Source organism: Dipodomys spectabilis, unplaced genomic scaffold (genome assembly GCF_019054845.1).
Source record: "Dipodomys spectabilis isolate Male_0828 unplaced genomic scaffold, ASM1905484v1 ptg000287l, whole genome shotgun sequence".
NCBI lineage: Eukaryota > Metazoa > Chordata > Mammalia > Rodentia > Heteromyidae > Dipodomys > Dipodomys spectabilis.
Window position 1 is genome coordinate 220,621 of NW_024870964.1, and position 27,911 is coordinate 248,531.

The 27,911-nt window shown below is 39.2% G+C and overlaps 1 pseudogene; it reads right to left on the bottom strand.

Annotated features, from left to right (window-relative positions):
• Positions 1-8,156: 8,156 nt before the first annotated feature.
• LOC122126650 lies at positions 8,157-9,700 on the bottom strand (annotated as a pseudogene).
• Positions 9,701-27,911: the final 18,211 nt, after the last annotated feature.

A 27,911-nucleotide genomic window follows, 5' to 3' on the forward strand; every position in this document is an offset into this window, starting at 1 on the left:
ATTAGGGGATACCTCTTGGGGTGGATCTGAAAATCCTGCCATCAATATGAGGATTAAACCAGGAGGCTCATCATACAAATTGTAAGTGTTGTGCAACACCTATACCAAAACAGAATCACATGCGACCTTAAATCCAGCAACATCCTATTGGACACCAAAGGCAATATCAAGGTCAGTGGTTTGAGTCTGAGCATCTGGCTCACCCAGGGGCAATTCCTTACAAATGTATGTGGTGCTGTGCTATTCTATCCCCCTGAAATATTCCTCGAAGGAAGAAATGATGCCAGGAGCAAGGGAGACTGAGATCTGTGGATCAGGGTTCAAAGCCAGCCCAGGTTGGCTCTACCATCTGAGCAGATTCATACTGATACCAAAGACTAATTTGAGGAGGAGATGGCAGAGGACAGAGTTGGCTAGCAAAATAGCTACCACTCTTCTCAGAACAAGCAGCTGAATTTGGGCCTAGGAACAGAGCAGTTCCAGCCAAGAGTGGAGAGCCCTAAGAGATATCAAAGATAACCTCACTTGAAAGCCAGGAGGCTGTTATTGGGATGGGAGAGATTTGTAGGGGGTCTACTAAAAAAAGATTTGTAAGTGGGACCCAAGAATGGAGATCAAAATATAGTTTGCCCAGCAACGCCCTCAGTCTATCCCAGAAGACAGGTGGACCAACTGTCTTAGGATGGATTCCAGACAAGGGGCACCTTGTACTGCACTGATAAACTGACATTGTAGTTATTAAAGCATATAATTTTTGTGCATTATATCAGTTTCTTGCACATGCAAAACAATTTGAATTATATTTAAACTACACCTTAGTCTTTAAAAATGTAGTTTGATTTATTTTATTCTATGTTATTCAAGATGAGTCTCATTATGTAGCCAAGACTGTTCTTAACTTCATAATTCTACTGCCTAGGTACAGGTGTGTACCTCTATGTCATCCATCATACTATAATATGCACCTTTTCTTAAGTGTTAATATTTTATTTATCCCTTGGCAGTACTGGGGTTTTGATGCAGAGGCTGCTTGGTAAGCAAGTGCTCTACTCCTGCCCCAGTCCTTGCTCTTCATTTTACTTTAGATGAGCTCTTATTGTGTTATTTCCCTTGGGTCTTTATCAGACTGTGATTGTAATGTATTTTTCTGCTGGGAAGCTGACATCTAACTTAGATAGTTCAAACCCTTTTTGTCTTTTTATAGTTTTAGTAAATATATTTTTTCTTATAATAAAGATGGTACACAGAGTCATTACAATTATATGTCATTTTAAAATTCAACACCTTATTTTAAAAGAGTTAACATGCATATAATCACTAAAATTTATCTCTAGAAAAAATGACTACCAGAATAAATGTTTTTGGAGGCTGGGTCAGTGGCATTTGGTATTGTTCTCACTTCAGCTCTAGACAATGCTACATAGTTCAAGACCTGCATGGTCTAAATAAAACCAAGTAAAAAGTAAAAAAAAAAATGATCCTTTAGGGCACAGCTGTGGAAGATTTGAAATACTTTTGTACATTTTACTGACCATTTGTACATTTCTGTGGTGATGAAAGTGATATAGCAATTATGTTAGAATTTGACACATTCTTCTAACATAGCATAGCATTACCACATGACCCAGCAATTCCGTTGCTCATTGTATACCCAAAAGAACTGAAAACAAAAACCAATAGCTCACATGCCAACGATAACATCAGCAATGTTTACAATAGTCAGGAGTTGTAAACACTTGGAGTGTCTATCAGATGAATAGGTTTATAAAACGTGAGGTATGCATAAATGATGACTCATCCACAAAAGGCTGCAATTAATATATATCTGTCATCGATGGACACAAAAATAATCTATTATGTGAAATATATTGACTAAACCATTTCATAAGAGAAAAATGGAAGATTAAAAGTTTCTGGGGCAGGTCATTGGGGGTGATTAATACTCAATGATTGTGTGGATTCCATCAGTATTGAAAAGAAAGTTCACGAACAGAGGTAATGGTTACAAAGTAGTGTGGATGTAATTAATATCACTGAATTGTATTCCTTCCGAGCAATCATAAGGCTCTGTTTTCAACCCCCTGCACATCCAAAAAAAAGAAATGCTAAATCTTCCTTCTGTTACCTGCCTTGAGTGGTTGGTGCTCTTCTACTGTTATGATTGTATTCCTCAGAGGATCTCTGGTGGATCTCTGATGTTTATTCATTCTTTTACATATGACCCATCATTTGAATATTGAGGTTGAGTTTTAAAGGATTTGTGAATTAAAATGAGGGCAGTGGCTGTAGTTTAACTCGAGGCTAAAGAAGGAAGATCCCTATTCAGACAAGGCTGCATAGAAAGGTCATTTCCAAATCACCATACTAGTGCTGAAACTGGAGGGACAATTGCTTGTAAGCATTTACAAGTGAGAGAAAAGTAAGAGATAAATTTCTGATAACATTAGATTTTGGTCATGTCAGTTTAGATTTAATATTTGCATGAATTTTAAAAATTTTCCTTTCCCCTTACTTTCAGTATATTATTTTGAAATTTTGTAGTGTGTTCTTGTTTGCTGCATTTAAAAGAAACATAGTTTTCCTTTGCATCATATTAACATTTTTTGTATTACATTGTGTTATTTATTTTTGAAAGTTTTTATGGTTTTTTTTTTTCTCAATCTAGAGACTGGCCACTGCCTCAGAGATTTTGCTCAGTTCTGCCAACTGAGTCACAGCGCAACTTCCAGCTTCTTTCTTTTTGAAAAGTCTCAGGCAAAGCCCAGCACAACTAAGGAAGTTGAAATCTGATGCTCTTGGTTTGAAGCCAGTCTGAGCAGCAAAGTCTGAGGTTCTTTTATTTTCCATTGGTTGTGGGGCCTGAGCACTAGGTCTAGGCGTTGTCCCTCAGCATTCCAGCTTAAGGTTAGCGCTCTATCAATTGAGCTGCAACACCATTTCCGGCTTTTTTTGTATATGTGGTTCTGAGGAAACAAATCCAGGGTCTCATGCATGCAAGGCAAGCACTCAACCACTGAGCCAACTTCCCAGCCGGAGTCTGAGATTCTTATCTCCAATTAATCACCAAAAAGCTGGAGTGGTAGGACTCTAGCCTTGAGTAAAACAGGGCAAGTTCAATTCCTCGTACTGGTAATTACATGCACAAGTCTCATGGACATTTGGTAGGTCTGGCTTTGAACTGCAGCCCTTAGATTTCAGCCTCCTGGGTAGCTAGGATTTACAGGCATAAGCAACCAGCCTCTGTCTTATTTTAATATTTTTAACCAGCTCTTCCCTTCAACCTCAATGCTTTTTTATTGCGGTCAGTAGACCTAATCTCTGGGCCTCATTGCTGTTTCTTACCTATTTTTACGGAGGGTAGGGTTTGAACTCTTGGCCTGAGTGCTGTCTTTGAGCGCTTCAGCTTAAGGTGAATGCTCGAGTTCTTCACCTACAGTGTCACTTAAGGTTTTCTGGTGGTTAATTGGACATAAGAGTCTCATGAACTTCCCTTCCCAGGAAGGCTTTGAACAGTGATCTTCATACCTCAGCCTCCTGAGTAGCTAGGATTACAAGACAGAACCACAAGTGTCCTTGTGTTTCTTAGCTTTTTGGCACAAGGATGATGTTTTACAACTTCCACAGCTCAGCTTTTAGCTTTTTTTCTGGCTTATGGACATAAGATTCTAATGTACTTTTCTGTGTAGTCTGGCTACAAACTGATCCTCAGATTTCAGATTCCTGAGGTACTCCAATTATACACATGAACCACAAAACCATTGCTCATTTTAAAATGTTAATATATTCTTTTTTCCACTTAAAATTTTTTTTGCATTTTTAAAAATTTTTTATTGTATATGTGCTAGTCATGGGGCTACAGATCAGAGACTGGATACAATGCCAGAGCTTTATCTTCAAGACTAGTGGCTTACCAAATGAGCCAAAGGAAAGCTTGTAGATATACTTGTTTTGTCTTGGTGCTTGAACTAACGCCCTAGGTGCTGTCCTAAAAAGTGATTACCCAGTTTGCCATTTAAGTCACAGCTCAACTCCATTTTTTTTTTAATTCTTGGTAGTTAATAGGAGATGAGCCTTATGCAAAGCCCCGAATGAATCAGTTGCCTGAAATCTGAGGATCATGGTTCAAAGCCACCCAGGGCAGGAAAGTCCATGAGACTTTTAGCTCCAATTAATCAATGAAAAGTTGGGAGTGGTGGAGCTCTATCTTTGAACAAAACATTCTCAAGCCATAGGATAGCACACAGATGCACACAGAGAGAAAGCCTTATGGACTTTCTTGTATGGGCTAACTTTGACACATGCTCCTCAGATTTCATCCTCTATTCATCCTCTCTCCATTTAAATTTTTATTGGTCCTGCGGCTTCACCTCTGACTCTGGGACCTATATCTTAGCTTTCACAATCAATGCTGGTGTTTTTTTTTTTTTTTTTTTTAATTTTTATTTATTTTTTATTGTGAAAATACTGTACAGAGGGGTTACAATTAGATGGGCAAGATAATGAGTACATTTCTTTTTTTTTTTTTTTTTTTTAAATTTTATTTTATTTTATTTGAGAACATACTGTACAGAGGGGTTACAATTACATGGGCAGGATAATGCATACATTTCTTACCAAGCATTGCATCCTCCTCCTTTGTTTACCCTTCACCTCCCTTCCCAGCCTCCCCCCTCCCTCCCACCCAATCATACCCCCCCTCCACCCCCCCACCGACATTGTAAAGCTGGTTTTGACATGACATTTTGTACTTCTCATTGTTGCAACAGGTCCACCTGAATCCTTAAACGACTTGTTTGTCCCCGTCTCCTCCTCATGTTATACTGACATCAAATATAGTGAAAGCAGGGGTTACACTGTGGGGGAGGGACATACAAAGCAACAAAGAAATAATCTTATAAATGCATTAGAAACACAGGCATGAAAGAAACAAAAACATTAAAATACATATTTGAGGTTTTGTTTTCCTAACATCACATTATCTGACTTTTTCTGCTTGACTCATACCTATACTAGATATTGCAAATAAGGGAAACCATGGGACCTATGTTTCTTTGGGCCTGGCTTACTTCACTTAATATAATTTTTTCCAAGCCTTTCCATTTCCTAACAAATGGGGAAATGTCATTCTTTCTGATGGAGGCATAGAATTCCATTGTGTATATATACCACATCTTCTTGATCCATTCATCTATTGAGGGGCATCTGGGTTGGTTCCATGTCTTAGCTATGGTAAATAATGCTGCAATAAACATAGTTGTGCTGGTAGCTTTAGTGTGGCCTTGTTTGTGATCATTTGGGTAAATGCCCAAAAGTGGGATTGCTGGGTCGTTGGGGAGCTCTATGTGGAGTCTTTTGAGGAACCTCCATACTGCTTTCCAAAGTGGTTGAACAAGTTTACATTCCCACCAACAATGAAGTAAGGTTCCTTTCTGTCCACATCCCCTCCAGCATCTGTTGTTGTTAGAGTTCTTGATTTTTGCTGTTCTAACTGGAGTGAGGTGATATCTCAATGTTGTTTTGATTTGCATTTCTTTTATGGCTAGGGATGTTGAACATTTCTTCATGTGTCTATTGGCCATCCTTCTTTCTTCTTCAGAGAAGCTTCTCTTTAAGTCTTTCGCCCACTTACTTATTGGGCAGTTGTTTCTTTGAGGATTTGTTGTTGGGTGGTTTAATTTTTTGAGTTCCAAGTATATTTTAGATATGAGACCCTTGTCCGTTGTATGGCTAGTAAAGATCTTCTCCCAGTCCGTGGGCTTTCTATTGATCTTGCTAGCTATGTCATTTGCCCTGCAGAAGCTCTGCAACCTTATACAATCCCATTTGTCCAGCCTTTCTTTGATTTGTTGTGTTTCCGGGTCTCTATTCAGAAAATTTCGGCCTGAGCCAAGGAGACCCAGGGTTTCTCCTATTCCATCCTGTAATGTTTTCAGAGTGTCTGCTTTGAGTTCAAGGTCTTTGATCCATTTGGAGTTGATTCTGGTGCAGGGTGATATATAAGGATCTAGCTTTAGTTTTCTACATGTAGTTAACCAGTTTTGCCAGCACCATTTACTGAAGAGGCTGTCTGTCTTCCATTCTATTGTTTTAGCTCCCTTATCGAAGATTAGATGGCTATAGGTCTGTAGGTTCATTTCTGGGTTTTCAATTCTATTCCATTGGTCCTGAGGTCTGTTCTTATGCCAATACCAAGCTGTTTTGATTACTATGGCTTTATAGTAGAGTTTGAAATTTGGTATTGATATTCCTCCAGCAGTATTCTTTCCGTTGAGGAGCGTTTTTGCTATTCGGGGTCTTTTATTGTTCCATATGAATTTTTGGATTGCCTCTTCTATTTCCTTGAAGAATGAGGGTGGAATTTTGATAGGTATTGCGTTGAATTTGTAGATAGCCTTGGGCAGTATTGCCATTTTCACGATGTTAATCTTTCCAATCCAGGAGCATGGGAGGTTTTGCCATTTTTTAAGTTCTGTGTTTATTTCCTTTTTCAAGATTTTAAAGTTTTCATCATAGAGGTCCTTCACTTCTTTAGTTAAGTTAATTCCTAGGTATTTTATTTTTTGTGAGGCTATTACAAATGGAGTTGCTTTCCTAATTTCAGCCACACTTTTCTCATTGTTGGCATACAGAAAAGCCATTGATTTTTGGGGGTTAATTTTATAACCTGCTACTTTGCCAAAGTTTTGAATCAGCTTGAGTAATTTGGGAGTGGAGTCTATGGGATTCTTTAAATACAAGATCATGTCATCTGCAAAGAGGGAGAGTTTTATTTCTTCTTTCCCTATTTGGATCCCCTTTATGTCTGCATCTTGTCTTATTGCTGTAGCTAGGCATTCTAATACTAGATTGAAGAGAAGTGGAGAGAGTGGGCATCCTTGTCTTGTTCCTGAGTTAAGAGGAAATGGCTTTAGTTTTTCACCATTGAGTATAATGCTGGCTGTAGGTTTGTCATATACAGCCTTTATTGTATTGAGGAATGTTCCATGGATTCCTAATTTTTCCAAAACCTTCATCATAAAGGGGTGTTGGATCTTGTCAAATGCTTTTTCTGCGTCTATTGAGATAACCATGTGGTTCTTATTCTTGCTCCTGTTGATGTGATGAATAATATTAATTGATTTGCGTATATTGAACCACAATGCTGGTGTTTTTAACACCTCTGCCACAGCTCAAGGTTTTGTGCTGTGTAAGTGGAGATAAGAGTCTCAAGCAGGTTCCTCCCCTGGCTGACTTGACACTGCAATCCTCAGATGTCAGCCTCTTGTGTAGTAAGGATTACACACATGACCAGCAACATTTGGGTCATTTTAAAACTTTAATATGTGCTTGCTTCCACCTCCTTTTATTTTTATTATTTTTTTCATTTTTGCTTGGCCTGGGAGTAGAAATTGAATTTCAGATGCTCTCTCAGTGCATACATCGGACTAACCATAACGTTTGGCTTTTGTGGGAAAGTTAATTGGAGAGAAGAGCTATGCCAGATTCAGGAGGCTGAAAATTGAAGAAAGTCCTTAATGCTCTCTTCTCTAATTAACCACTAAAGGCTAACTTGGACTTCCTATCACTGTACAATCACTCACGACGGACCTGGTCATCTACAGACACTTTCTTGTAAATGTCATCCTTTGAAAACATGTACAATTCTATTTGTTCCTCATCTTAAGATCTAAACCTACATAGCGTTGATCTCAATTAGTCATGGAATACCAAATATGATAGGAAGACAAACCTGAGAGAGAGACATGCAATACAAAAGCAGAGCTTGCTCAGTTCCTCAGCACTCAAAGAGGGGAGGATGTGGAAGGGGGGAGAACTTCATGAGCCTTTCTACTCTTTATTTTAGCAGTGGGTTGTGGGAAATGTGTGGTTTTATTTCAACATGAAAATATCTCAATGCATGGCGATCTTGCCTGATGGGTTTATATTTTCTGCATAAATGTTATGGAAACTCATACATAACTCTCTTTTCATCCTGCAGTAAAGGTCAAAGCAGCAGCAAACGGAGATGAAAACAGATGATCGCCAGAGTGACAACTTAAGAAGGTTTCAGAGGATGGGGATTTTCCCTTGACTCCTTTTCCACTTTCTTCTGATAGCTCGTAACTGTAGGGGTGATGTTGACAGTTGTTTGTAGGAATTTCTGTTTTTCTCCAGATTCAAGTCTTATCTCTGCTTAGTTTGCTTCTCTATGCAGTATTTGACTTGCTCAGCTCCTGCCTGATTGCATCAACGAACTCCTCTTTCAGCTTGGTTAGTTCTTTTCTCATCTCATCTAAAATATCCTGCTTCAGTCTGTCACAGTCAAGGCTTTCTGTCTGGACCCGGTCGGCACTGGGCTGGGACAAGGGTGTGGACTTATAATGGCTCATAGGAACTGTTGTCAAAAACAATCTGATTTTTCCTTGGAGAATCTCATCTGGAGATGACGGGTGACTTGCTGCTATTCATTGTATTTGTTCTTTCCCAAGGTTTCCTGGTTGGTTCAGGTGTACTTGTTGATGAGACCTTAGAAGTTACAGGTTCTGATTCTTCATTTTTTGCTTCTATTGTTGATCCCTTTTCGGCCATTCTCCTCATTCTGGCCATCAGGAGACTCATTTCCTCCATTAAGCTGCTACTTGCCAAGGGAACGGGTCCATTTCCATCACCCATGTCTGTTTTAGCTGACACGGAGTTCACATCTGTGAACACCGTGCAAAGAGGCATTTTCCACCCGTGACAATTTCCTAAGCTTGGCTCCAGCAATCGCAGCTGCAAGTCCAGTTAAAGGATGATTGTCTTCTGAAAAGGATCCTTAAAAAAAATCCGGATGCAGGAAGGGAGGGGCAGGAGGTGGTACAGGAGAGGGGCTTGATTAGGAAGAGGGCGTGGGGGAGGAGGGCCAGAGGATAGCAGTGGGGGTGAAGGAGGAGGTTCTGGGGGAGGAGAGAATACAGAGGCCTGGGCTGGACCTGGTGGGAGTGTTGGAGGAGATGGAGGTGCAGGTGGTCCCAGGATAACACCCTGCGGGGCTGGAGCCTCCAACAGCTGAGAGGCTTCCTGAAAGCCTGGCTCAGAAGCAGAGGGGTCTCCCAGCTCAGAGTTTACAGGGGTCTCCACAAAGGCAGAGGTGGCATTACTCGGCACTCTGCTCTCTTGATCCCATTCCACTTGCTCCAGCTGCTCCATCTGCTCCCGCTCCAGCTGCTCCACCTCTCTCTTTCCAACCTCTCTCCAGCCTCTCTCTCTCTACCTTTCTCTCTCTGGTCTTTCCCTCTCCATTCTTTCTGTCTCCAGCCTGTCCCTCTCCAGCTCCTTCTGACGTTTCTGTTCTTGCAGTTGTCTTCTTTGGATGTCCAACTCTTCTTGGGTGGGCCATTTTGAACTTGATCAGGCAGTTGTGAATTTTATCTAGGCAATTTTGGTCCTGCCTCCTGTGAATTCAGCACTTCTAAGGCATGCATCATGCACTTGCGAAGACATTAGCATCCTCTTTGCTGCCATAGTTAAGACTGTACACCGGCCTGGCATCTCACCACTGGTGGAAGGTCTGTGTTGCTTGATTATACTTTAATCCTTTAGGGATGGCACAGCTGATCACCAACTGATGATCCTGGATCTTCCTGCCCAGCACTCTGAGTGTGTTGTTGCCTGTATGGTGATAGATATGAACTCTGCTGAACCCAGTTGAACCACAGCTGGCACCCACTTTTATTGGCATCATCACAAACCAATGCAGCAGCTCTTCCCTGACAGATACTCTGTTCACTCATTGAGCCGGCGGGCCTGATGGATGCGGCACGGGAGTGCGCTCCTCTGGGACGGCAGGGTTGGCTCATTCAGTGCTTCTCTGCTACACTGGCGGCCAGCTACTCCATCACCTGCTGTCGCGCCGGCCAGGCCTGGGTTGCAGGGTAGGTGGGCCGCTTTGGCCGCCTGCTGCTGCCGCTGCTCCTGCACAGGCCCCTGAGGACCAGTAGGACCAAGAGGACTGCAGCCGTCCCAGCCATGGGACGAGAGTGGGGCGTGCCACGAGGCGCTGGTGCGGGGTGTGTGGAACCCTCAGGCTCTGCCCTCGCCCTCGCCCTCCCCTACTGCTGTCGCCCTCCCCCTTTCTTCCCCCGTATAAGTAAACTTTTATATCTTACAAATATAACTTTTAGCTGGGGACTGGTGGCTCATGCCTGTAATCCTACTCAAGAGGCTGACATCGAGGATCACAGTTTGAAGCCAACATAGGTAGAAAAGTCTGTGAAATTCTTATCTCCACTACACTACCAAATATACTAGAAGTGTGGCTATGACTCAAGTAGTAAAGTGCTAGGCTTCATCAAATGATCTCAGAGCCCAGGCCACGAGTTCAAGCCCCTGGACTGGTACAAAAAGAAAAGTTTCATTAGTTTACATTATACTAGGATTATGATGTGAGACACCAGTGCTGAGATTAAGAAACAACTTTTGTAGTAGCTGCCACTTTTGATCTTTTCCCTAGGAGTTTTTATGATTGATTTTATCCATGCCTTATATTTACATTCCACTAATGGAATTATTTTTTTGGTTGGAGGCACATTTCAATAATTCAATAACATATCAAAAACACATTTTTCATTATTTTAAATAGAGAAGGGAAACATACGATGAGTCTGAGCCCAGCAGAGAATGAATGATGGTTTGATTGCAGATATGTGGAATGTATTCCAGGATGTGGGAACCTACCAATTTGGGTGCTTCAGTTATCAGGTCTTCCTGAAGCTTCACAATAAATTTCTATGATGTCATAGCTACCTTTGCTATCACAACCGATAGGTGTCAGGCACTGATCTCACCCTTAGGTGGACTTAGATACACAAGGAGAAAAACATAATATTTAGAAGAAATGACGATTTACCATAAGACCACAGCTTGATGAACTTTCCTGATTGAACTTTGAGATTTCATGAGCAGAACAGGCTCATCTCCACACAAGACTACTAAGCACTGAGGACCAGGCACTATTGTAGGCAACTAGAGAGAAACATATGAATACAGATGTGAATTCCCTGCCTCCATGCACATGTCATGCTGTTGGAGAAAACCATAAATCAAAAAGTTAATGTCAATAAATCAGAAGGATGGTCATGTGGGGAGACAGCTTCACTTTGAGGATTGGAGGAAAAGACATGATATAATAGTAGGAGGCATCATCCATGCAATTATTGCTTTTCCAGGTTGGCTCCAATCTCAATCACAGATCGCATCCTCCTGAGTTGCACACTATAGGTGTCAGGCACCTGCAGTGGGCTCTTTGATATAAATATCTATAACAAATGTGTGTTAAGTTTCTTGGAAGTTTTTTGTGAGAAAGGTTAAAAATTAAACATATTATGCACCCTAAACTTTCTTTTCACTATCTCCTAATTATTTCAATATGAGCCGTCTTACTCACTTTTTGGAAAAGTCAAGACATTTTTTTTTCATTGTTCAAATCCTGGGGAGGGAATAAAAATGACAGCTTCTTTGCCAAAGTACTAGAATGTACTAGTCATTTTAACTGACCAGTTTTGCCAAATAATATGTCTTGCCCTTCATGGATTTTTCCTCTTCAATAATGTTAGATGAATAAAACGATAAATAGGAGAAAAGCAACCACATAGTAGCAAATTTATCACAATGACATATATAAGCTGTCCACTTTTTACCAAATGAAAACAGTTGCCACAAGCATTAAAAATTTGAATAAAAACTTGGAGATTCTTCCTCTTCATACAGTTGGTTTTTTTCTTTTTTTCTTCTTGTTTTGTTTGTTTTGGTTGGTTGTTGGCCTTGACCTTTTGGTCTGGGGGCAGTCCCTCAGCTATTCAGCTCAAGGAGAGCGCTCTACCACTTGAACCACAGCACCACTTCTGGTTTTCTGGTGGTTTTTTGGAAGTAGGTCTCACAGAGTTTCTTGACCAGACTGGCTTTGAACTGAAATCCTCAGATCTCAGCTTCCTCAGTAGTAGGATTGCAGATGTTAGCCACCAGCAACTGGTCAAAATAGTATTTTTTTCAATTTGGCTAGCTTGAATGATTGCCAAGGAAATAAACAGAACGTAAAATTGTTAATTTGTGCTAAAATTTGCAATAGTTTTACCTTGAAGAGTAGTGAAATATTTAGAATTACATATTTTGAGAAAATGTAGCTGATTAGCTTTTATTGATTTAAAATACTAATATACATCTCTTTTTTATTTAAAATACTAAAATATATCTCTCTTTGTAGACACTGAATTCTGAGTTCAAAACTTGTACTTGTTGGCAGTCACTCTGAGAGTTAATTCTGTCAGCTCATTTTTAAATCAATCATAGATTAAATAACTTGAAGCTTACAAGGTGTCTTTTGGTAAGAATAAGTGAAATAAGCCTAAACTCCTGCCTTTCGAGTAACAGAAGAAATCCTAACGTCTAGAATGTATAGACTCAAAATATGAAACACACAAAGAACATTAAGGGAAAAGAACAAATAATCTTATCAATAAATAGGTAAGCGAATTGACTAGATAGGTCCCAAATTAAATATAGATGTCTACAGAATACACGAAAAATATTCAATGTCTTTAGCAATCAAGGAAATGGAAATCAAATATATGTTGAAGTTCCATCTCTGCCTAATGAGAATGCCTATTATCAAAGAAAACACAAATACTGGCAAAGAGGTGGGGAAAGACACTCTACACAGTGTTGGCAATTAAGTGAATCAATGTAACCACAACAGAAATCAGTGTGGAAATTCCACCCAGGAAATCCTACATATACACCTGAAGAAATTTAAGTCAGCGTTATAGTAGAGCTGTGTGCACACACATTTTTTACAGCAGGATTCAAAATAGTCATGGTTTAGAATAAGCCACCACAGGCAGGAAAGTATGTACAACTGTTATCTCCAATGAACAATAAAAACAAATCTGGGAATAGAGCTTTAGATCAAGTGGCAGAATACCAGCCTTGATGGATAAAAAGCCAAGCAAGAGATGAAGATCCTAGGGTCAAGCCTCAGGACTGCCAAATGTGCATGTACACACGCATTGCCCCCCGCCCCCGCACAATGCTGCCTATATATTTTAGCCAAGCTTCTTATTCCCCTTTGATTCATGCACCTATGACAGAGCTAAATATAATGGGAAAGTGATATTTAAAATGGTAAACTTATACTGAATACCCAGGTATATTTCTCATTTTTTTTTGTAGTCACTGGGCTTGATCTCACAACCTGAGTGCTTTCCTTGAGCTTTTTCACTGAAGGTTGGCTCTCTACAACTTGGAGCTACAGTTCAACTTCTGGTTTTGTGATGGTTCATTGTAGATAAAGAGTCTTAAGGACTCAGTCCTCCATACACTTTCTAACGACAATTCTCAGATTACAGCTTCCTGAATTGATAGAATTACAGGCTTGATCCACCAACACTGGGCTAGAATCTGAGTATTTTCACCATTGCTCATTGGAAGAATTCAATTCTTTTTCCTCCGGAATGCTTGCCATGCACATTTCTCTCTGGATAGCAATTGAGCAAAGAGAGAGGTTCCAGTAGCTCACACCTATACATAATACCTACAGAAAAGTCTGATATCTGAGGATAGTCGTTCAAAGCCAGCCCAGACAGCAAAATCTGGTAGACTTTTCATCCCAATTAACCACAAAAAAGCTGTATGCTGAGCTGTGCCTCAATCAGTAGAGCTCTATGTTGATCAAATACCTCAGGGATAGACCTCAGTCACTGAGTTCAAACCCCAAGATCAGTGAACATGGGTACACACATGATGTGCATACACACACACACACAATTTTATAACAGAGTTCTCAAACCTAACAAGGTGCCATTCTAATCCCTTGATGTCATGCTTTGCCTGGCTGCAATCCATGCGGGTAAACAGCATCTATAGGGATTAAGAAGCTCAGAGCCAATCTGGACCCACCCAGACCAGAAGCAGGAGTGAAGTAACACAAGCATGAGGCCCCAACTCACTCACACTGGAAGGAGGAGTGAGGTGACACAGGCATGCGGCCCCCTCTCATCCAGAGGGAACATAGGAGTAAGGTGACACAGACAATGGCAACTACCCAGCCAGACCAGAAGCAGGAGTGTTGTGGTGAAAACCCACAGCCCCCACTCACCTAGACCAGAAGCAGGAGTGAGGTGGTGCAGTCAAATGGCCTTACCCACCAGACCGGAAGTGGGAGTGAAGTGACACAGGCACGTGGTCAGACTTATCCTTCCAGGAAGCAGAAGTGAGGTGACAGTAGCATGGCACACCAAAGGAGCCTCACGAACCATGGTGGCCCCCTGAGAAGGAAGGTATGGTTCTATGTCAATCCAGCCTTCTCTCCTGGCCTTTTGTGAAGGGCTGCTGGGTTCAATGGTGCACTCAGTAGGTCATAGGGCTCAAGCTATGGAGCCTGCTGTCCTCTCCCAACTGGTACTGCACCTGCTGCAGCTTTGGCAGCAAACTTAATAAGTTCTAATTCACAGAATGTATACCATGAACCATTAGTGTCTTCAGGTACCATGTGACACTTGCTAGTCACTTAATATTACAGTTGCCAATGTCTTAAGTGCTTTCTGAAGAGAGGGAGAAGGGGTCATAGATCCAACTGTTCAAAAATGCCTTTGGATGACACTGTATTGGCCCAAGAATTAGTCGACACAGCTGGTATCCAGGTATTTTGGGAAATTCTTTTTGGCCATGCTTTCTGATTGGCCTTGGAGAGTCTTAGGCTTTTCTTTGTTGACACAGAAGATGGGAAAGTAATTGCTAAGGCTTATATAGTCAGGAGCCATTTCCTTTCTGCCCTTCTGAGATGGCATCTCACTACACAGCCAAGACAGCCTTGGACTTAATGTGTTTCTGCCTCAGCCTCCCAAGTGATGGAATTACAGGCTTACACCACCATGCCCAACTATCTGTCATGGGCCATTTGAAATAGAAAAATCATGACATGTGTTCTATATCTACTAACACTCTTGTGCAAAGATCAAATAACTTACAGCCTGGTTGTTAAGAATATAGACTCAAATTCAACTGAATTTCAAATAAAATTCTGGTTTCTTACCTGCTTTTGGTTAAAGAGGAAGACACTATATCACTGAGCTTTATTCACTTGTATACAAATGTGAATGGAGCCAAGAACAGGTGGCTCATGCCTACACTCTTACTCAGGAGGCTGAGATTGAAGCCAGCCCAGGCAGAAAAGGTCATATGAGAGTCTTAGTTCCAATTAATCCCTCAAAAACCATAAGTGGGCTGAGAAGGTGGCTCAGTAGAAGTGTGCTTTCCTTGTATGCATGAGGCCCTCGGTTGGAATCCTCAGAATCACATAAGAAGAAAAAGCCTGAAGTACACTATGGCTCAAATGGTAGAATGCTAGCCTTAACCTGAAGAGATGAGACACAGCACCCAGTCCCAGAGTTGAAGCCCCATGACTAGCAAGAATAACAACAACAACAAAATAAAACAGAAATAGAGCTGTGGTTCAAGTGGTGGAGTGCTAGAAAGTGGATCAGGGAGAGCACCCAGGCCCTGAGTTCAAGCTCCATGACCAACTAAACAAAAACAAAAACAGAAATGGAGCTGTGGTTCAAGAAGTAGAGTTCTAGAAAGTGAATCAGGAACAGGACCTGAGTTCAAGCACCACAATATACAATTGGATACTGGTATTTCCCATCTCCTAAGGTTGTCATGATTATTCAATGAACAGAATTTTTTGAGTATTTCCTATTGAAAAGAGGGGTTTTTAATGACCAGCAAGTGATTTATGATGCTGCAGAGCATGCAATGGATACCCTCTACTTCAGTGGAGAATTGAATGCTAATTTTGTGAGTCCTGAAGCCAAACTGATGAGCCAGATACTCTTTTGGAAAATGGTTTCATATGGTAGACATAGTTTCCCACATGTCAGTTTGCTGTTCTGCTTCTAGTCAGAAGATCTCTAAGACTCAGGAAAGGATTCAAGCTCTCTGTTAAACCATGCTGTAGCCATTTTATTTTTATTAAAGGAATAAGTAATCTAGATATTGGTGGCTCATGCCTATTATCCTCGCTGCTTAGGAACCTGAGATCTGAGGATCATGGTTTCAGACCAGCCCACGCAACAAAGTCCATGAGACTTGTCTCCAATTAAGCAGTGATAAACCCAGAAGAAGAGGTATGGCTTAATAGAGTATCTTTCCTAAGAAAAAGCTCTATTTAAGCTGTCCCTTATGTTAGGACATTGCCAACTACAATACTTCCGGACCATGTCTTCCTTTAGTGTGTTGGCCTATGGCCTGGCTTTCACTCCTGTGGATATAGGCTGTTTGGCCATCCACCTTGGGGGTGGAATGATCCGTTTATCGAAAATACTGCCCAGAAAAAACAACTATGATATAAACAATGTTTGACAAGTTGTTAAGTCCAAAGTTACAGTGGTAAGGATGATTATTGTTTAGCTTTTTTTCATTAAATAGTTAATTACTTTTTAAAGTTTATCTGCTTATTTAATGTTATGTAGGAAACCAAAAGTTAATATTTGGGTTTTTTGGTGAAATTTGAAACTAGGCAAGTAAAAGTACTCATTGTCCCCAAATTCAACATTTAAAAATATTAAAACATTGTTCATATGTTTTAGTCACCAGAAATTTGGGACAGGCATGGTAGCTCACAGTTGAATTGCTAGTTGCAGAGAGGATTATTAGGATTTGAGGCTAGCCTAGGCAAACATTCACTTTATTGGATCTCAATCAATATCTGAACCAAAATCATTGTGCTTTTAATTTCATCTACTCAGAAAGGGTAAAGAGAAGGATTGTGATCCATTCTGGCCTGCTCATAAACAGAAAACCCTGCCATAAAAATGGCTAAAGCAGAGCTGGCCACAAGTGGTTCATGCCTGTACTTTTATTTACTCAGGAGGCTGAGGTCTGAAGATCACAGCTCAAAGCCAGTCTAGGCAGGAAAGTTTGTGAGACTCCTGCCTCCAATATACCAATAGAAAACCAGAAGTGGAATTGTGGCTCAAACAGTAGTGCACTCGCCTTTAGCTGAAGAGTGCAGGTACAGTGTCCTGGCCCAGAGTTCAAGCCACATGACTAACAAAACAGAAGTAACTAAAGCAAAAATCGCCGGTGTATGGTTCACCTTGTAGAGCACCTACCTAAAATGCATGAAGCCCTGAGTTTAATTGCTAGGATAGAAAGGAGGAAAGGATGTGAAGGAATGGAATGAAGAAAAGAAAGAAGGGAGGAGTTATGATATAATCAAATACTAGACTGACCTGAAGTATTAAAGGGATTACAAGTAGTTTATATAAAAATATACTGATTGTTTACTAAAAGGCAAATTTTAAAATGTGGAATTCAGGTTAAAATACATGTACAACTTTTGTTTTTCTGTAAAATGATACTTATGTGCTCCTTTAGATTAAAAGTAGTAAATGAGTTTAAAACAATACAAGAGTGGTTAGAATGAATAATTATTTCTTATCACTTTCTCTGCTACATCCACTACTTATAAAATCAAAACAATGTTGATCATTTTAATTATTAATTCATTCGTATAATCTTTCATCTTTAGTGTATAGTCTATTGTACACATCATTTAAATGTTTGAACTCTTTTGTTGTTTGTTTGTCTTTTGTGGGTCATGGTTCCTAAACTCTTGGCCTGGGCACTATCCCTCAGCTCTTCAGCTCAAGGCTAGCACTCTACCACTTGAGCCACAGTGCCACTTCTGGCTTTTTCTGCTCATGTGGTACTGAGGAATCAAACCCAGAGGCTCGTACATGCAAGTCAAGAACTCTACCACTGAGCCACCTTCCCAGCACTGAACTCTTTTTTTTTCCTTCAGATATGGGGCTTGAATACAGGGCATGGGTGCTGTCCCAGAGCTCCTTTGCTCAAGGTTAGGAGTATAGCATACAGTTTAAAACACTGTGCCATTTCTTGTTTTTTAGGGATTAATTGGTAATAGGAGTCACATGGGAACTTTTCTGCCCAGGCTGGCTTTGAACCACCATCCTCATTTCTCAGCCTCCTGAGAAGGTAGGATTACAGGCGTGAGCCACCTGCACACAGCTGCTCATTTTTTTCTTTTAACAGTTATACAAGTTTAGTTACACTCCGAATAAGTGCAAACTGAGATGCAAATTGGCTTTAAATAAACCACGAATTGAGGATGTTGAGATCACAAGTGATTGCAAATTCGTTTTTACTTATTTTTTTATGTGGTCCTTGAACTCAGGGCCTGGTTGCAGTCCCTGCTCTTTTGTGCTCAAGGCTATCACTCTACCAGTTTGAATCTCAGTGCTCCTTCTGGTTTCTTGGTAACCAGTTAATGAGATCATAGTCTCACAGACTTTCTTACACAGGCTGTCTTTAAACCTCGATTATCAGATCTCAGCCACCTGAGTTGCTAACATTACAGGCATGAGCCACTGGCACCAGCTTGTTAAAAAAAGAACGACAATTCATAAGCCAGGTACCTTGGCTCATGGCTGTAACCCAGAGGATGAGATCTGAAGATAATGATTTGAATCTAATGATGGTAAAACGTCTCTGTGATTCTTTTATCTCCAATAAACTGCACAAGAAAATCCAGAAGTGAAGATTTGGCTCAAGTGGTAGAGTGCACTCGAGCAAAAATGAAGCTCAGGAACAGCACTTAGATCCTGAGTTCAAGCTCCATTTCTGGCACACATACACACACACACACACACACACACACACACACACACACAAAACAAAAAGTAAATAGAAAATGTGAAGAAATCAAGGGAAAAAACTGAATATTGTAAGGACTTTTGGGTTTAGAGGTATGACTCAGTTGGTAGGAAAAAAGCTAATGATTGAAACTATCAGGTACCAAGGACTTACAAAAACATGATTATCTGCTCTTTATTTCCTTTTTCTCGTATGTTCTCATTTGGGAGCTTTCTTCTTTTTGAAAAAATATTGTTTTAGCGGTGATATACAGCAAGGTTATCTTTCTGCATGTCAGGTAGCTAGTATATTTCCTTCCTTTTACATAGTCTAATCTGTTCCCCCATTCTGTTCCATTCCCTCCCTCCCATGTCCATCCGCAAGTTGCATGGTTCACTTTCATCAATGTCCAGTAGAGCCAGTGGGCTCCACGGCTGCAATTTTTCATCCACTTTCCACTGATTCTGTGCCCTTCTCCCATCTTCCATCAGATATGCATGCATATATAGTGTATATTGGGTAAAGAATACAGAGTCATCAGAAAATGAAAAGAGAAATTAAGAAAAGTTCCTTGTTTCTTTATCTTTACAATTCAATTTAGTATATATATATATATATATGCATATGCATATATATATATATATTGTTTTATATACATAAGAAGAGCTGCTTGTGTATTATAACTTGGTGATTTTCTACAAAGGCTTTCCCCTACTGTACTAACTGTACATGATGCCTAGAATCCTGTACAGTTTTCATATCCCATTGTGTTTTAAATCTAACTTCCACATAATCAGGAAGAAAATGTGCCATTTGTCTCTTTGATCTTGGCTTAAATTTATTAACATGATTTATTCTAGTTCCTTCCATTTCCCTGCAAATGACATTATTATATTCTTTCTAATGTCTCTGTCCATAAAATTTCATTGTATATAGATAGCATAATTATTGGATACATTCATTTATTGTGGCATCTGGGTGTGTACATATCTTGTCACTGTGAATTGAGCAGCAAGGAACATGGTTGTGCAAGTGTCCTTGCCATATTCTGGTTCATGATGCTCAGGGTAGATGCCTACAAGTGGTATGGCTGTAGGGAGGGTATTAGGGAAGGTCTGTGTTGCGATTTTTGAGCAACTTTCAGACTGCTTTCCAGAGTTGCTGTATTAGTATACATTGCCACCAGCTGTGCAGTAGAATTCCTCTTTTCTCCACTTCCCCATCAGCATTTGTTGTCAGAATTCAGAATATTTGGGTAAGATTGTATCTCAGGATTGCTTTGATTTACATTTTCTTTATGGCGAGGGATGAGGAACCTTTCCTAATATGTTTCTTTCCCATTCTTTACTTTTTCTTCTGAGAAGTCTCTTCTTGGCTCCCCTGCCCATTTAGTAATTGGTTTATGAGGTTTTGGAGGGGTACTTTCCAGAGATCCATTTATACATTGAATATTAGCCCTATGTCTGATGTGTTGCAGGTAAATATCTTTTGCCAATTCCTTGGCTGTCTTTTTAGTTTAGTGGCTATGTCCTAGCCTGTGCAGAATTTTTTTTTCCTTTAATGTAGTCCCATTTGTTGGATCTATCTCCTATCTGTTCTGCCCCAGGAACTCTATTCAGGAAGTTCCTGCCTGTACATATAAGTTCTAATATCATCCCTATTATGTCTTACAGTAGTTTGGCTGATTTTAAGGTAGTTAATCCATTTTTAGTTGATGTTAGTGAAAGCACAGATCCACTTCTAGTTTTCTGCATATGGCTGCCAAGTTGCCCCAACAGGAATATTTGAAGAAGCTGTGATTTGTGTATGTGTGTGTGTGTGTGTGTGTGTGTGTGTGTATGTGGTCGGTCGTGAGGCTTGAACTCTGGGTCTCGGCGCTGTCCCTCAGCTATCAGCTGAAGGCTAGTGCTTGAGCCACAGTTCCGGTTTCCATTTTCTTGTGGTTTATTAGAGATAAGAGTCTCATGGACTTCCCTGTCCCTGCTGGCTTTGAACAATTATCCTCAGATCACAGCAGTTACATAAGCTAGGTAATGAGTATATTTCTTATCATCATTGTTACTTCCTCCTTTGTTTTTCCCTACCATCTCTTTCCTCCCATCACCAAAACTACACTCTCACCCCACCCTGGCCTAAATTGTAAAGGTCATTTTTCCACATAGTGTATTGTGCATCTCATTATTACAATGGGTCAACCTATATCTCTATTTAAGCATTTTGTTTTTCCCTTCCCTTCCCCAAATTAGAAAAGTGTATATAAAAGTTGCAAGGCACCAACATCAAATAGAGTGAAAACAGGGGTTTTACGATGGGGGGAGGAACATACAAAGAAACAAAAAAAAATCACATGGTATATTGTGAATACGTTAGAAACAATAGAAAGAAAAAAAAAACACTTTGGTCCCTATCTTGAGGTTCATTTCTCTTAACATCATCTTATTGGGTCATATGTACATAGCTTTTGAACTTTTCTGCTTGTCCCTCAGATCTCTGCTTGATGTATACTAGTTATTAGAAATGAGGGAAACCATGAGACCTATGTTTCTTTAGGCCTGACTTACTTCACTTAATATAATCTTTTCCATTGGTCTTCGGATCTTTTTTATTTTTTTGTATTTTTCTTTTTTTATTGTGAAAATACCGTAAAGAGGAGTTACAATTACATGGACAAGATAATGAATACATTTATTAACAAGCATTGTTGCCTATTCTTTGTATCCCCTTCCCCATTCCTTCCCATTCTCCCCCCCCCCTCTACTACCCCCCCCACCAAAGTTGTAATGTTTGTTTTTCGACATAACTACTTGTACATCTCGTTGTTGCAATGGTTATGCCTGTATCTCTAGTTAAATGATTTGTTTTTGCCCTTCCCCTCCACAAATTATACCACCATCAAATACAGTAAAAGCAGGAGTTATATCATTGGGGAAGGACATACAAAGCAACATAGAAATCATCTTATAAATATGTTAGAAACAATTTTTATACCGATAACAAGCTGTTTTTGTTATTGTGGCTCTTTAGTATAACTTGAAGTCTCGTATAGTGGTACTGCCTGAATGGCTTATTTTGCCAATAATTGCTTTGTCTGTTCTTGGTCTGTTTTTTTTTTTTCATATGAACTTTTGGATTCTTTCATTTATCTGAGTAAAGTACATAATTGGGATTTTGATGGGGATTGCCTTGAATTTTATGCCAATTTTTTGCATTATGGCTATTTTCACAATATTCTACCTATCCATGAACATGGAAGGTCTTTGCATATTCTGATATACTCTTTGATTTCTTTCTTTAGATTTTTGCAATTTTTACATCTTTGGTTACGTTAATTACTATTTTTTGAAGCTTTTGCAAATGGTGTCATTTTCATCATTTCCCTTTCTGCTTATATATTCTTTGCCCAAGGAATGGTTCAGTAACCATTTCTTGTTCTTTTGGGTCCTGGTGCTTGAACTTTGAGCTGGGCGCTGTCCCTCATCTCTTCACCTCAAGGCGAGCAAAAGCGCCACTTCCAGTTTTCTGGTGGTTAATTGGAGACTCATGGACTTCCCTGCCTGGATTGGCTTTGAACAACGATCCTCAGATCTCAGCCTCCTGAGTAGCTAGAATTACAGGCATGAGCCACTGGTGCCTGGCCAAGGCTACTGAATTTTATGGATTGATTTTGCATTCTGATACTTTGCCAAAAGTATTAATTAGCTGTAGGAGTTTGGGAGTTGAGCTTTTGGGTCCTCAAGTATAAGAAATGGTCATCAGCAAATACCGTTAGTTTAAATTTTGCGTACTCTGTGTGGCTCCTTTAATGTCCTTTTCTTTCCTTATTGGTCTGGCTAAGAATTCCAGTATAGATTGAAGAGGAGGGGAGTGAAGGGGCAGCTTTGCCTTGTTCCTGATTTTAAGGAAAATAGTTTTAGTTTTCCCCATTTAGTATGGCCTGTTGTCTATGGCTCTTAATGTTTTAAGGAATATTCCTTCTATTCCTTGTTTCTCCAGAGCTTTTAATGTCAATGCGTGGTCTTTTGTCAAAGGTTTGTTCTGCATCTACTGAGATGAGTATGTGGTTCTTGATATTGGCTCTACTGATGTGAATTATTGATTTGTATATATTAAATCAACCTTGCATCTGTGGGATGAAGCCTACTTGATCATATTTTTATGACTTGTATTTGTTTCTGGGTTCTGTTGGCTAATATTTTATTGAGGAGTTTTGCATCTATGTTCATCAGAGAAATTGATCATTCATTCGCTTGTTTTGTTGGATCCTTACCTAGTTTTGGGATGAGGGTAATATTGGATTCATAGAATGAGTTTGGGTTTGCTCCCTATTGCGTCTATTTCACAGAAAAGCTTGGGGAGGATTAGTATTACTTCATCTTTAAAAGCCTTATAGTGGGCTTGGAAGATAGGTTAGTGGTAGAATGCTTGCCTAGTATACATGAAGCCGTGTGTTCCATTCCTCAATGCCACATACACAGAAAAGCCAGAAATGGCATGGTTGCTCAAGTGATATAAACTAGTCTCGAGCAAAAACAGCTTTGGGACAGGTTCAGACCCTGAGTTCAAGCCCTAAGACTGGACAAAATAAAATGTCTTATAGAATTGAGTAATGAATCCATCTGGTCTTGGACTCTTTCTTGTTGGAAGACTTCTGATTACTTTTATGTTATTCCTTTGTTTAGTTTGTTGGTATTTTCTTGGTTCAGTATAGGAAGTTTGTATGGGAAACTCTATTTATGGTCATGGGTCGCTGTCCCTCTGCTCTTCAGCTCAAGGCTAGTGCTCTACCACTTGAGCCATAGTGCCACTTCCAGCTTTCTCTGCTTATGTGGTGCTGAGGAATCAAACCCAGGGGCTCATGCATGCAAGGCAAACACGCTTTCACTGAGCCACCTTCCCAGCCCAGAAACTCCATTCTAGGTGCTGGCACCCAGACAAAGAGGTTTGTTGGGCTTTTAGTACTGATGATGGAAAAGTGGGATTGTATGACAACTATTTCAACAAGTAAGAACTTGATAATGCTTACTTATTACTCAAATGACTGAGGAAAATATCAGCATGAATTCAATTTTGAGTTAATAAACATATATGCACATCATTATTATCTGAAAGACTTTCAAAAAATCTACCATGCTGACTAAGATTCAAAACTCAAAAATAAATAAATTTACTTACTTATTTTGGTGCCAATCCTACGACTGGAACTGAGGGTACAATGGTAAGCACTTACTACTTGATCAACCACTCCCATTCCAGGTTTTCATGGATAATTGGAAATAAAGATTATTAACAAATGTTCTGGCCCAGGATGGTTTTAAAAATCTACGCCCAGGTCTTAGCCTCCTAAGTAGCTACGGTTATAGGTAATTGGCCAGAGATATTTATTTATTTATTTATTTATTTATTTATTTATACAACCAGACTTGGGACTTGAACTCATGTTCTGGGTCATTACCTGGACTTTTGTGCTCTAATACTTGAGACAGAGCTACAATTCCTGTTTTTTTAAAATAATTAATTGGATATAATTGTCTCCCTGAGTTTTCTTCTGGGTCTGGCTTTAAACCTAGATTATCTGATCTCAGCCTTCTTGCTAGCTAGTATCACAGGCCTTAGCCACTGCTGCCTTGCTCAGAAATTTATTTTTAAAATATCTTTTCATTGGGTTTTAGGGGGAAACAGAGAAATGTATACATTTCCTGAATTGTGAACACCTTACAATACCTTAATAATAACAATAAATTATGTTTTTTTTTTCATTTTGTAGTAATTTGGCATTTGCAAACCACCAAAATGAACTCATTCTCTTTCAAAAACTATCATGCGTTTATGAAGCTGAAAGTCACATATTAAGTTAGGTTATGGTGGCTCAAATCTGTTATCCTAGCTACTCAGGAGGCTGTGTTCAAAGCTAGCCCAAACAAGAAATTCTGTGAATTTGTAGGCAGGGGCTAGGTCTTCCTCCTTTCTGATCACAGTGAGCACAGTCCTTCATGTACTTGGTTCTTAAAAATCATACTTAGGCCAGGCATTTGGTCACTCATGCTTGTAATTGTCACTGGCCAGGATACTGAGATCTGAAGATAAAGGTTCAAAGCCAGACCCTGCAAGGGTTAGAGTCTTATATTGAGCTAAGCATAAAAAGTTTGAAACAGAGTTGTGTTTCAGATAATAGAGTGCTATCCTTGAGTGACAAAACCAAGCAGGAGCAAGCAGACCTGAATTCAAGACCCAGTACTGGTATATATATATGTATATATATATATAAAATAAAATAAAATAAAACCACCAAAAAAGTGCCTTTGTTCTTTTTAAAATTTTTGACATTTTTTCCTTACTTTTTTATCTGTATGTTCCTATATAAACACACAGAAGTTTATGGAACAAAGTTAAATTTTAAGAATATTCTTCCATTATCGACTATTATACCTTCATTATACTTAAGAAAATTAATGATATTTTCATGATACTGTTATTATATCAAATACAGATACACATCTCTTTGTTTGAGACAGATATGATTCTTGCTATATTTCAAATTAAATTTTCAAATTAATTTTTCATTAGGGTTCATTTCATGTTGCTATGTCTCTTTTGTTTTTAGTACTCTAAAATATCATCCCAGCCAGGCATTGGTGGCTCATGCCTATAATCCTAGCTACTCAGGAGCTTAGATTTGAGGATCGTGATTCAAAGCCAGCTCAGGCAGGAAAGTTAGTAAGACTTTTTTCTCCAATAAACCATCAGAAAAGCGGAAGTGGTGGTTTGGGTCAAGTGGTAGAGCACTAGACTTGAGCATAATAGCTTAGGCACAGTGCCCAGCCCAGATTTCAAGCCCTATTCCACTCCCAAAATAAATAAGTAAATTAAAATAAAATAAAATAACATGCCACCCCAGTCGTTCCTTTTCATGATACTGCCCTTTAAGTCAAAATATTCTAAATTAGTTTTTAAATAAGATATTCTTTATATTTTACTCGCCTAGCTATTTCGTTAAGGTGGATTCTCATTCGTTTTCCTTTTTTGTTGGTTGTGGGGTTTGTACTCAGGTCCTGGATCCTGTCCTGAGCTTTTGTGCTCAAGGCTAGTGCTCTACCACTTTGAGTTACATTGCCACTTATGGTTTTCAGTGCTTAATTGGAAATAAGAATCTCATAGATTTTCTTCCCAGTCTCGTATTGAACCTTGATCCTCAGATCTCAGACTTCTGACAAGCTAGAATTACAGATGTGAGCCATTGGCTATGGACGCCGATTTGTTTTTCTTTTATTTAATTTTTTGTCAGTCTTAGTGCTGTTCCTGAGCTCTTCAGCTCAAGTCAAGTGCTCTATCATTTGAACCTATGCCCACTTTTGGTTTTCTGGTGGTTAATTGGAGATAAGAATCTCATTAGCTTTCCTACCTGTGCTAGCTCTGAACTGCAATCCTCAGATCTCAGCCTCACTAGTAGCTAGGATTACATGTGTGAGCCACCTGCACCCAGCTTCCTCATTTATTTTCTTATGGTGAGTTCTATCTGATTTCTCTACTTCTTGTATTTCCTACCAACTACAAAGTAGGCCTAGAGTTCCTCATCCATTACAGTAGTTCTTAGGTCCAAGTGACGGCTGAGTGCAGGAATGGAGATGAGTCCAATATAAAATACAATGCTGTCTTGGTATTTAAGAAAACTAACAATCACATGCTAGTGGTTCACATCTGTAATCCTAGCTACTCAGAATGCTGATCTGAGGATTATGGTTTAAATACAAGATAATTTATGCTGAATTTCGATAAAAGCTCCCTTGGTGTTTTTAAATCTAGGCTTTTATTTATTTATTATTCTAGTTTTTCTTATTGTGACTACCAAAAAGCTGAGTGACTTCAATGGCTTCTATTGATGGCTGACTTTTGAGGTGCTTTAGAGACTTCATCAGAAGCCAGACATGTTATAATCAATTGAGTAGCCAGCCACAAAGCTGTAAGTGACAATACTTAAAGTAAACAAAATTACATAAAACCAAACATTCACTCAGTTTCAATAGCCATATTTCAAATAAAAATAGAATTCAAGTTTTAGGGAATGTTAGTAAAGTTTTAATGCACTCATTCTATTTGTGTCCTCTGTCATACTGCTACAGCAGAATGGAGTACTGACAGCTTACCATGTGGCTCCCAATGTCTGGACATACTTACTCTGATCTTTACAGAAAATGTTTGCCTGACCTTTTTCCCTAGTGAACATCATTTATTAAAAAAGGACCAGTATGGGAACCATTCCAGAGAAGTAAACAACTTAAAACAGTGTAAATTTAAATAATTCTGTAAATATGTTAGAAACAATGGCAAGAAAGAAAAAAAAATGAATACTTATCTTGGGGTTCATTTCACCTAACATCAACTTATCTGACCTTTTCTGCATATGTCTCAGACACATCTTAGTTATGGCAAATAAGGGAAACCATGGGACCTATGTTTCTTTGCACCTGGACTACTTCACTTAATATAATTTTTTCAAAGTCTTTCCATTTCCAAACAAAGGGGCAATGTCATTCTTTCTGATGGAGGCATAGAACTCCATTGTGTATATATACCACATTTTCTTGATCCATTCATCAAATAATTCTGTATCATCACAAAATTGCTAAATAATTTTATTACTAAAATATTACACGGTGAATTTTCAGGACTAACACTAATAATGTAAATGGGGAAATGATATTGCTTTATTTTTAGGCATCCAATCCAGATACTTTATTCTATGTGTTAGCTGAAGAAAATCTGGGTCATTGTATACAATGATTCCTATCAATTTGTGAGGTACATAAAAATAATGACAGAGCTGGTTTAGTTATTGATTTTAGAGTTCTAAAACGATACCTACAAGATACTCTGTATTTTAAGTCATATAGTATAGCGATTTTGTCTAAAGCATGCTTTACTGACACACATCACCAGAAAAAATTTCCTTAAAAAGATAGTCAATTTGGAAAATCAGTCTATACTCAAATCTTGTCAAATTAAGAATATATTTGAATAGTGATGATATATGGCTAAGCAATAACTTAAAATAATTATCACTGTCCTGACAGGTAGGATTAGTAGCTTCTTAAATTTCTAGTTGTCATAGTATTTATACTTCAGTAATGCTACAGTTGTATTAGAATACTTGGTAATTTTGAAATAGGCTGCCTCCAGGGACAGATAAGCAAGACACCAGTGGCTCACACCTATAATCCTAGCTACTCAGGAGGCTGAGATCTGAG